The sequence below is a fragment of the Eurosta solidaginis genome, unplaced genomic scaffold (genome assembly GCF_040869045.1).
Source record: "Eurosta solidaginis isolate ZX-2024a unplaced genomic scaffold, ASM4086904v1 ctg00000428.1, whole genome shotgun sequence".
Taxonomy (NCBI): domain Eukaryota; kingdom Metazoa; phylum Arthropoda; class Insecta; order Diptera; family Tephritidae; genus Eurosta; species Eurosta solidaginis.
The window spans coordinates 888,475-900,838 of NW_027136894.1; the positions used below are offsets into that span (position 1 = coordinate 888,475).

General features: G+C 38.8%; 1 protein-coding gene across 3 annotated transcripts in view; it reads left to right on the top strand.

Annotated features, from left to right (window-relative positions):
* Positions 1 to 12,364, top strand: part of LOC137235699 (somatostatin receptor type 2-like) — a 167,065-nt gene that overhangs the window by 13,715 nt on the left and 140,986 nt on the right. The window contains exon 1 of one of the 3 annotated variants that reach the window (XM_067758583.1): positions 10,281 to 10,340. The exons of the other annotated variants lie outside the window; for them this stretch is intronic. The gene's annotated coding sequence lies outside the window, so the exon portion shown is untranslated. Of the gene's footprint in view, positions 1 to 10,280; positions 10,341 to 12,364 lie in introns of those variants that run through there. 3 annotated transcript variants of the gene reach the window in all.

Here is a 12,364-nt window from a genome sequence, read left to right on the forward strand (position 1 = left end):
CTAGAGTCACCCCTGGCCCACCCTAATGGCGATATCTCGAAAAGGCGTCCACCTTTATGGCGTTATCTCGAAAAGGCGTCCACCTATATAACTAAGGATTACTCCCTTTTAAAATACTCATTACCACCTTTCATTTGATACCCATATCGTACAAACACATTCTAGAGTCACCCCTGGCCCACCCTAATGGCGATATCTCGAAAAGGCGTCCACCTATAGACCTAATGCCCACTCCCTCTTAAAATGCTCAGTAACACCTTTCGTTGGATACCCATATCGTACAAACATTCTAGAGTCACCCCTGGCCCACCCTAATGGCGATATCTCGAAAATGCGCCCACCTATAGACCTAATACCCACTCCCTCTTAGAATGCTCAGTAACACCTTTCGTTTGATACCCATATCGTACAAACACATTCTAGAGTCACCCCTGGTCCACCTTTATGGCGATATCTCGAAACGGCGTCCACCTATCGAACTATGGATCACTACCTTTGAAAATACTCATTAACACCTTTCATTTGATACCCATATCGTACAAACACATTCTGGAGTCACCCCTGGCCCACCTTAATGGCGATATCTCGAAAAGGCGTCCACCTATAGACCTAATGCCCACACCCTCTTAAAGTGCTCAGTAACACCTTTCGTTTGATACCCATATCGTACAAACATTCTAGAGTCACCCCTGACCCACCCTAATGGCGATATCTCGAAAAGGCGTCCACCTATAGACCTAATGCACACTCCCTCTTAAAATGCTCAGTAACACCTTTAATTTGATACCCATATCGTACAAACAAATTCTAGAGTCAGCCCTGGTCCGCCTTTATGGCGATATCCCTAAATGGCGTCCATCCATAGAACTATGGCCCACTCCCTCATAAAATACTCTCTAATATCTTCCATTTGATAAACATGTCATACAACCACATTCCAGGGTTACCCTAGGTTCATTTTCCTACATGGTGTTTTTCCTTATTTTGTCTCTATAGCTCTCAATTGAGTATGTAATGTTCGGTTACACCCGAACTTAGCCTTCCTTACTTGTTTATACTCAGTTGAGCAGAGCTCACAGAGTATATTAACTTTGATTGGATAACGGTTGGTTGTACAGGTATAAAGGAATCGAGATAGATATAGACTTCCATATATCAAAATCATCAGTATCAAAAAAAAATTTGATTGAGCCATGTCCGTCCGTCCGTCCGTCCGTCCGTCTGTCCCTTAACACGATAACTTGAGTAAATTTTGAGGTATCTTCATGAAATTTGGTATGTAGACTCTTGGGCACTCATCTCATATTGATATTTAAAATGAACGATATCGGACTATAACCACGCCCACTTTTTCGATATCGAAAATTTCGAAAAACCGAAAAAATGCGATAATTCATTGCCAAAGATTGATAAAGCAATGAAAATTGGTAGAAGGGTTGACGATATGACGCAAAATATAAAATTAGTAAGATTTTGGACAATGGGCGTGGCACCGCCCACTTTTACAAGAAGGTAATTTAAAAGTTTTGCAAGCTGTAATTTGGCAGTCGTTGAAGATATCACGATGAAGTTTGGCAGGAACGTTACTACTATTACTATATATGTGCTAAATAAAAATTAGCAATATCGGATGAAGAACATGCCCACTTTTTAAAAAAATTTTTTTTAAAAGTCAAATTTTAACAAAAATTTTTATATCTTTACTGTATATAAGTAAATTAAGTCAAAATTCAACTTCAGTAATGATATGATGCAACAAAATACGAAAATAAAAGAAAATTTCAAAATGGGTGTGGCTCCGCCCATTTTCATTTAGTTTGTCTAGAATACTTTTAATGCCATAAGTCGAACAAAAATCTACCAATCCTTCTTAAATTTGGTAGGGGCATAGGTTCTATGACGGTAACTGTTCTCTGTGAAAATGGGCGAAATCGGTGGAAGCCAGGCCCAGTTTTTATACACAGTCCACCGTCTGTCCTTCCGCTCGGCCGTTAACTCGATAACTTGAGCAAAAACCGATATATCTTTACTAAACTTAGTCCACGTACTTATCTGAACTCACTTTATCTTAGTATAAAAAAATGGCCGAAATCCGACTATAACCACGCCCACTTTATCGATATCGAAAATTACGAAAAATGAAAAAAATGCCATAATTCTATACCAAATACGAAAAAAGGGATGAAACTTGGTAATTGGATTGGTTTATTGACGCAAAATATAACTTTAGAAAAAACTTTGTTAAATGGGTGTGACACCTACCATATTAAGTAGAAGAAAATGAAAAAGTTCTACAAGGCGAAATCAACAGCCCTTGGAATCTTGGCAGGAATACTGTTCGTGGTATTGCATATATAAATAAATTAGCAGTACCCGACAGATGATTTTCTGGAACACCCTGGTCCACATTTTGGTCGATATCGCGAAAATGCCTTCACATATACATCTAAGGGCCACCCGCTTTTAAAACCCTCATTAATACCTTTACTTTGATATCCATATCGTACAAACTCATTCTAGAGTCACCCCTGGCCCACCCTAATGGCGATATCTGGAAAAGGCGTCCACCTATAGACCTAATGCCCACTCCCTCTTAAAATGCTCAGTAACACCTTTCGTTTGATACCCATATCGTACAAACATTCTAGAGTCACCCCTGGCCCACCCTAATGGCGGTATCTCGAAAAGGCGTCCACCTATAGACCAAATCCCCACTGCCTCTTAAAATGCTCAGTAACGCCTTTCGTTTGATACCCATATCGTACAAACATTCTAGAGTCACCCCTGGCCCACCCTAATGGCGATATCTCGAAAAGGCGTCCACCTATAGACCTAATTCCCACTGCCTCTTAAAATGCTCAGTAACGCCGCATCTCGAAAAGGCGTACACCTATAGACCTAATGCCCACTCCCTCTTAAAATGCTCAGTAACACCTTTCGTTTGATACCCATATCGTACAAACATTCTAGAGTCACCCCTGGCCCACCCTAATGGCGGTATCTCGAAAAGGCGTCCACCTATAGACCTAATCCCCACTGCCTCTTAAAATGCTCAGTAACGCCTTTCGTTTGATACCCATATCGTACAAACGTTCTAGAGTCACCCCTGGCCCACCCTAATGGCGATATCTCGAAAAGGCGTCCACCTATAGACCTAATCCCCACTGCCTCTTAAAATGCTCAGTAACGCCGCATCTCGAAAAGGCGTACACCTATAGACCTAATGCCCACTCCCTCTTAAAATGCTCAGTAACACCTTTCGTTTGATACCCATATCGTACAGTCACCCTTGGTCCACCTTTATGGCGATTTCTCGAAAAGGCGTCCACCTATAGAACTAAGGATTACACCCTTTTAAAATACTCATTACCACCTCTCGTTTGATACCCATAACGTACAAACGCATTCTAGAGTCACCCCTGGCCCACCCTAATAGCGATATCTCGAAAAAGCGTCCACATATAGACCTAATGCCCACTCCCTCTTAAAATGCTTAGTAACACCTTTCGTTTGATACCCATATCGTAAAAACATTCTAGAGTCACCCCTGGCCCACCCTAATGGCGATATCTCGAAAAGGCGTCCACCTATAGACCTAATGCCCACTCCCTCTTAAAATGCTCAGTAACACCTTTCGTTTTATACCCATATCGTACAAACATTCTAGAGTCACCCCTGGCCCACCCTAATGGCGATATCTCGAAAAGGCGTCCACCTATAGACCTAATGCCCACTCCCTCTTAAAATGCTCAGTAGCACCTTTCATTTGATACCCATATCGTACAAACATTCTAGTCACCCCTTTTCCACCTTTATGGCGATATCTCGAAAAGGCGTCCACCTATAGTACTAAGGATTACTCCCTTTTAAAATACTCATTACCACCTTTCATTTGATACCCATATCGTACAAACACATTCTGGAGTCACCCCCGGCCCACCCTAATGGCGATATTTCGAAAAGGCGTCCACCTATAGACCTAACGCCCACTCCCTCTTAAAATGCTTAGTAACACCTTTCGTTTGATACCCATATCGTACAAACATTCTAGAGTCACCCCTGGCCCACCCTAATGGAGATATCTCGAAAAGGCGTCCACCTATAGACCTAATGCCCATTCCCTTTTAAAATACTCATTACCACCTTTCATTTGATACCCATATCGTACAAACACATTCTAGAGTCACCCCCGTCCCACCCTAATGGCGATATTTCGAAAAGGCGTCCACCTATAGACCTAACGCCCACTCCCTCTTAAAATGCTCAGTAAAACCTTTCATTTGATTCCCATATCGTACAAACACATTCTAGAGTCACCCCTGGTCCGCCTTTATGGCGATATCTCGAAACGGCGTCCACCTATAGAACTAAAGCCCATTCCCTTTTAAAATACTCATTACCACCTTTCATTTGATACCCATATCGTACAAACACATTCTAGAGTCTTCCCTATCCCACCTTAATGGTGATATCTCGAAAAGGTGTCCACCGATAGACCTAAGGCCCACTCCCTCTTAAAATGCTCAGTAACACCTTTAATTTGATACCCATATCGTACAAACAAATTCTAGAGTCAGCCCTGGTCCACCTATATGGCGATATCCCTAAATGGCGTCCATCCATAGAACTATGGCCTACTCTCTCTTAAAATACTCTTTAATACCTTCCATTTGATACACATGTCATACAACCACATTCCAGGGTTACCCTAGGTTCATTTTCCTACATGGTGATTTTCCTTATTTTGTCTCCATAGCTCTCAACTGAGTATGTAATGTTCGGTTACACCCGAACTTAGACTTCCTTACTTGTTTTTTTTTTTTACATTTCCACAACATTCGTTTCGTTTGTCATTTTGATGTTGTCATAATTATTGTTATCTGCATTAGTATTTTAATTGCAACCAAACGATTTCATTTGTCTTCTTATCAGTCGCAATCAGCATTCATTCACTGATGTAAGAGCTACGCCCACTTGGCAGGCAAAATAGCATTAAATTTATGGAATAGTAGGAAGGAAATAATCATTCATGAGTGGCTCACTACTGTTGGCAGAAGAAAACGTTTAGTACGATGTTCAAATGCACTAATGTGTTGTTGTATGTTAAGAAATACCAAATTTGGCATCAGATAATCATGATAAAAATACTAATTTTTCTGCTGCCAACGATAATAAAAAGCCAAATGTTAGTTTGAAAGAATGAAAGCACATTTAGCGAAATTGAAGTATATTAGGGCAGAAGAGAAACAAAACCAAGTTTAAGCATAACCTAAAAGTGTTTGTTGTGTTTGCTCAAGGTATGAGGGAAAATCAAAATGTAAACGTAAGCGTAGCCTTTAGAAGTGGTATGCTATATGAGGTAATATAGAAAGTAACTGTAAGCGTATATTGTGTGGTATTGATGTTGCTATATGTGGGAATACAGAATGTAAGCCCAAGTGTAGCCACTACGCTCAAGCGTAAAGTGGGAACAATGTACGTGTTAGAGTCGATATCAGCAAATGAATTAACAACAGGATAACAATGTCGATAACGATATGGATGCTAAAAACGCGTTTATGTTTGTCATCACGTTTAAAGATAAGGAAAGAAAAGGATAGGAGAGGGGAGGAAATTATAGTCCGGAACGGAAACCTCATGATGTATTATCAATTTGCTATCAAAGTGTTAGCAATTTGTTATCGATAAGTTATCGGGTTGCGATAGGTGTGATATCGACGAGGTATCGATTTGTTATCGAACATTCATAAGGTTATCAATGAGTTACAGATTTTTTATCTATGCGCAATCGGTTTGTTATCAAAAAACTATCTACTGATCACCAACAAGTTTTCGACTAGTTATCGAAGTGTTATCGATGTTGTAAAAGTTATCAGAAATGTATTAATTTGTTATCAAAAAGGTATCGTTATGTTATCCATCATTTATCGATTTATATCGAAAAGCTATGCAAGAATATTGGTAAGGCTATCAATGAGCTACTGTATTTTTATCAACGAGTAATCGGTTTCTGATCGAAAAGCTCCCGAATTATCATCAAACAGTTTTCGACTAGTTATCGATATGTTGTGAATAATTTATCGAAAAATATTTAAATTTTTTATCAAAAAATTATCGATGTAATATCGGAAAGTTATCGCTTTATTATCGGAAAACTAAAGATAATTTATCGAAAAGATATCGATGAATGTTAAAAAGTTATCAATTTACTATCGAAAAGTTACTCATCTGTAATCGGAGTGATACAAATTTGTTATTATTGTGTATCATTATTTTGTTTTCGAAACTCGTTTTATTATAAAAAATAACAAGTTATCGAAAATTTTCCGATTTTTTATCCAAAATTTATCGATATCTTATTGCTTTGTTATCGAAAAATTAACTGATATCGCGCCATCGATTTTTCGATAGGATTTGGGCTCAGGAAAGAAAGTTCCACTACGCACACCCAAAAAATAATTTTCGAGCCTGCGAAAAAAACATGACGAAAGGGTCAATTTTTCGCCCAACACTCCCCAAAACCCAAAAAATATTTTTTTTTAAACTGTTGTAAAAACGTTGGCGATAACAGGTTTTTGAAAAAAAAAATATTTTTTGGGTTTTGGGGAGTGTTTTGGTCGAAAAATTTACGTTTTCGCCATTTTTTTTTTTTTGCAATAACAAGTTATCGAAAATTTTCCGATTTTTTTATCAAAACGTTATAGATATCTTATTGCTCTGTTATCGAAAAAATATCGACAGTTTAGCTAAGAGATATCGATAAGTTTATCTATGTTAACAATTTTTAATCGGCGATAATATAGCGTCGACGACTCATCGGTTGTTTACCTGTCATAAGGCACATCTCCCAGACCAAGTGGCTAACCGTATCCCAAAGCATATACCGACAGCCATATTCACTAGACTGGGTCGAATTATTAACCGATATCGCGCCATCGATTTTTCGATAGGATTTGGGCTCAGGAAAAAAAGTTCCACTACGCATACCCAAAAATTAATTAAAAAATGACGAAAGGGTCAATTTTTCGACCAAAACACTCCCCAAAACCCAAAAAATATTTTTTTTTTTAACTGTTGTAAAAACGTTGGTGATAACAGGTTTTTGAAAAAAAAAATATTTTTTGGGGTTTGGGTAGTGTTTTGGTCGAAAAATTTATGTTTCCCATTTATTTTTGCAGGCTCAAAATTGATTTTTTTGGGTGTGCGTAGTGGAACTTTTTTTTCCTGATCCCAAACCCTATCGAAAAATCGATGGCGCGATATCGGTTAACTTTCGTCCATACAAATCGACCCAGGTTAATGTTGACTATGCGCTGGCACAGAGATAATTTTTATCTACAAGTACTTCGCTGCCATTGAGAGTCAGGTCAAGCAATACCTAACAGCAGTCGAATTCATGCTCGTAGAGCTTATCGCTTTCATAACTGCCTCTCTCCTAAGTAAAAATTAAATTCCCACACATTTAAAGGAGCAGTCAGCATCCCACCCATCGCATCCTCAATAGCGTCTCACACCGAACTTCTGGCAGAATAATTTCCGTTAACACTACTACCCAACTTAAGTCTATCCGTAAACAGGTTTAAAATATAAATAAATAAATAAATTCCACCTTCCATTCATTCCTTGAAGGAATATGAGTGGTGAATGTAGCAGCAGCAGAAGTATGTCCTACAACCAAAATTGAAGTTGAAACCGGTCAGAATGCTAAGAAGCTTATATGCCACACCTCAGAGCTTTGCTTCCACCCAGGCGTCGGTCGTTTCATACATCATAAATACTGGGTAGCAACATGGTATCAGTGAAGAGATTGTATGAAGGGCTTATTTTGGCTATGGTTAATAGATGTACCGCTTCGATACCTTACACCGTGGCAACAGTTTCTTATGCTGAAGACCAGATCAGAGTTCTACAGAAGAGAATCATACAGTCAATGCACCTCCGTTGTTGAGAGCCCCTTTTTGTAAATATGTAAAAGCAGCTACATTTTTTAATGGTAGGCAGATAATCCGATTTAGGGCACCTCGTCAAACCACGTAGATACCTCTGTAAAAAGTAGTTCAATGTATTCAGATATTTTCCCCTAGTAATTTTCGCCATATTGCCAGCATAAGGTAATGAATAAGGTTGTTCACAACTACGACACAAATCAAGGGAGAAACAACAGCTCCCTTTGAGGTACCCTTTTTCGCCTTTCACTGAGGCGTTCGCTGTCCTACTCCGTCGGGACAATCTTCTAATAATTTTATCAGAACCGATGCGAATTCCAATGCTATAAGGGCTTTTCGAGGACTCCTTTGATGTCAAGAAAGGTACTAAGTACAAAGATCTTGATTCTGTTCAGTTTGACAACCAAATGAAGAGTCGTTTCCATTGACCCAGATGGAGGCATTTCACACAGCACACGAAAGTGGCGCATGAATACTATGCTATCCTACCCCGGAGACCTGTTCGACTTAACGGCAATCTGGATTCTCAAAAGGGTTCGTGTTCATTTTAGACCAGAAATCATAGTAAAGGGGATTCCTGGCCAACGGAGTTATCCGGAAAACGAGTGCTAATTAAGAAACCAAGGTCATAGCTCAGCTTTAATCAACATTCCTCAGATATCCTATTTTAACATGGTTCCTCGAAAGCATTTTTCGGAGCAGTGAGAACTCAATACACTCTCCCTCATTTTCGCAGCAGCCTACTCAGAAGTCTCGCTGGGCTATCCTTATCCATATTTGAAACAAATCCAAGCTCACTTTGTAGAGCTCTTAGTCTGAGGAAAATTTACCCCTCTTGGCATCAAGAAAAGTAACCTGCTGCAAGCTCTGTGGTCACCATGGAGGTCTACCTCTACTTTCATGAGCTATTACAAGCCAGATTAACTTTATCCAGCTTAGCACAGTTTCGCCTATCACCCTTACCGCCGCGGATGCTACTGTTCTGTGTTAGAAGTTTCTCAAAATTACCGCCCTTTAAATCTCATTTGGTGTGTCTGGAATTCATAAAAGAGATTTTCTTTACATCATAGGACAGACTTTTACAGACAGGAGTCAGACACAAATCGTCATTTTTATGGCAGTAACCGAGGAGCGATAACCGCTCCTTTTACAGACACAAAAACCCTGAGGTCATCGTTGTCGAAAAGGAGAAGCCAACAGCTTATGCGACAGCTGACAACCACAGTCTTTAAAATTATTGCTCATTGCGAAAACGAATAACTGGCTGTCGCGTATATTTCTTAATTACTTTTTTACAAAAATTTGCTAACTTACCATTTAAAAAAAAAATAATTATCAATCGTTATTGCCTGTTAACGAGAATTATAAAAGAAAATTTTTATTGCAAGGATCTGTACCAACTGCACAAGGAATTCTCGAAGTCAGTTGCGCTTTACTTTCCAGGTCAAATGTCGGCCTCTAGAGGCTTTTGTTTAATATTTATTAATGCTTTGTTGACATTTTCCATTGTTATTACTTATTTTTTTTACACTCACATTGCTGTTGTTCTCATTAACGTCATTCAGCGTAAATTTAATTTGTTCATTAATCAAGGAGACGCCAAGGCAACCGGCCATTCTATCGTCACGGTCACCACAAGAGTTGTAACAATAGCAATAAACGAGCAAAATGGTTATCTATGTATGTAAAGAGTGGTGTATGCAATTGGTCATGCAAATTTGCAACTATGTAATATGTGCATATTTACATATTGATATTCTTGCTCATCTGGGTGCTGAGAGCAAAGGCCATTAACATGTTTGCCACCAACTTGCTTCTTCTAATAATAGATTTTACTCTATTCCATGCTGCCTTTCACACTTAAGCATTTTTTTCTCTCTTCAATTAACTTTTTGTCCTATGCTTCTTCTTTACTCGACTGTTCATATTTCCTTGACAATCCACTGCCATATGGCTACTAGCAATTTTTCTTACTGACATAACAAGTGACCGCCAACTAATGCAACATGGCGTATGTGATCACGTAGACCACAAGCAATATCGATGTCGACAAGTGAAGCAATCAACAGTTCATGCTTTGCTATATATTTACATGTATATTAATTAACCACTATCCAACGCAGATATGTAAATGACAACCTCGAAATTGCTTAACCCGAAATAACCCACGATTACCATATGGTAACGCAAAAGGTGTTGCTATATTTCCACGAATTACTTCTAAAATGCATAACAAATCTACAAATGAAAAACGGTATTTTATACAGAACATTCGTGACTTTCCGCGAAACAAAGCTTTAGTCAGTCTGTGTTTAAATATTGAAGCTATCGTACGTGAAATTTAAGTGAGAAAAAGAAAAGTTAAAAATTCCAATTTTTCAATATGGCACGTCGGTAAGTACGTGATTATAGTAATCTAATATATAAAATTCTTCTGTCACGGTTTTAGAGGCTGAACTCCTCCGAAACAGCTGAACCGATTCTCATGAAATTTTGTGAGTATATTGGGTAGGTCTGAGAATCGGCCAACGTCTACCTTTTTTTCGCTACGTGCCTAGGGTCTTGAGATCAAAACGTGGACCCGGGTACCCCTAGAAGGTGTTTATACAATACGGATATCCGATTAAAGCTGTTGATGAGCGCTATAGTACAGGATAATTTTCATACAACTGGGAGGCTAGGGTCTCGAGATATAGGCCAAAACGTGGACCCGGGTACCCCTAGAATGTGTTTATACAATAAGGATATCAAATGAAAGCTGTTGATGAGTGCTATAGCACAGGATAATTTCCATACCCCTGGGTGACTAGAGTCTCGAGATATAGACCAAAACGTGGAGCCGGATACCCCTAGAATTTGTTTATACAATATGGATATCAAATGAAAGCTATTGATGAGTGCTATAGCACAGGATAATTTTCATACCCCTGGGTAACTAGGGTCTCGAGATATAGGCCAAAACGTGGGCCCGGATACCCCTAGAATGTGTTTATACAATATGGATATCAAATGAAAGCTGTTGATGAGTGCTATTGTACAGGGTAATTTTCATACAACTGGGAGGCTAGGGTCTCGAGATATAGCCCAAAACGTGGACCCGGTTACTCCTAGAATGTGTTTATACAATATGGGTATCAAATGAAAGCTGTTGATGAGTGCTATAGTACAGGATAATTTTCATACAACTGGGAGGCTAGGGTCTCGAGATATAGCCCAAAACGTGGACCCGGATACACCTAGAATGTGTTTTTATATTATGGGTATCAAATTGAAGCTGTTAATTTGTGCTATAATACTGAGTAATTTTTACGCCGCTGGGTGACTAGGGTCTCGATATAGGCCAAAAGATGGACCCGGATACACCTAGAAGGTGTTTTATATTATGGGTATCAAATTGAAGCTGTTGATGTGTGCTATAATACAGAGTAAGTTTTACGCCGCTAGATGACTAGGGTCTCGAGATATAGGCCAAAACAATATGGATATCAAATACCCCTAGAATGTGTGTGTATTATGGATATCAAATGAAAGATGTTGCAGAGAGCTCTAGAGTTCATTGCGATATTCGATTTAGTCGAATCAACCAGGCAAAACTGATAAATATGCATGCGAAGCCGAAATAAAGACAAGAATTAGTAATACCCACATACCTATTTATATACGTCCTATTCGATTTGCCTGAAATTTCATATATAAATTTGCCTATATTAGTATTTACGATGCTTTTTTCCGGGAAGTATATCAGAGGCGGACTGGGACTGGGATTAGGACTAGGACTGGGACTGAGACTGAGACTCGGGGTGGGACTGGAACAAAATACATACCACCCTCTGGGACTGGCAATAAGAGATGAAGAAGAAGGAGAAAACCTTGAGAGAAGAGAAAAGAGAGAAGGAGACTGAAAAAGAGATAGAATGAGACTAAGATGGAGATGACGGAAGGAGGAGTGAATAAAAAGATTAGGAAAAAGTGTAGAGGGGTAGGGAGATAGGCCAAATTTAGGGCAGAACAACGTCTGCCGGGTCTGCTAGTCATTTATTAAAACATTTGAATAAAAATTATACAAGTCGGTAACTAATGAAATAAGTTATTATATTTAAGTTAATTTGTTGCTGGAATTATTTAATTTCTAGTTTTTTTTTTACATTTTATTCAAGGCGGTACGATATGGTAACCGTGGGTCGGCTAGGGTACAGGTTTTTTCGTATTTCACGATATTTCGAACGCTATGGTACAGTTTTTTACGCGTTTCAATGGCTTTTCTGTGCCTTTTTGTAAATGTATCTGATATAATCTGCAAAATTTTTTAAATACTACGACTTTCAGAGGTTTATCGTTGCAACAAATACTTGATTACATCCAAGAGTTTGATTAAGCAGGATAGAAAGGTCAACTAACCGATATACCAACCATTCTTT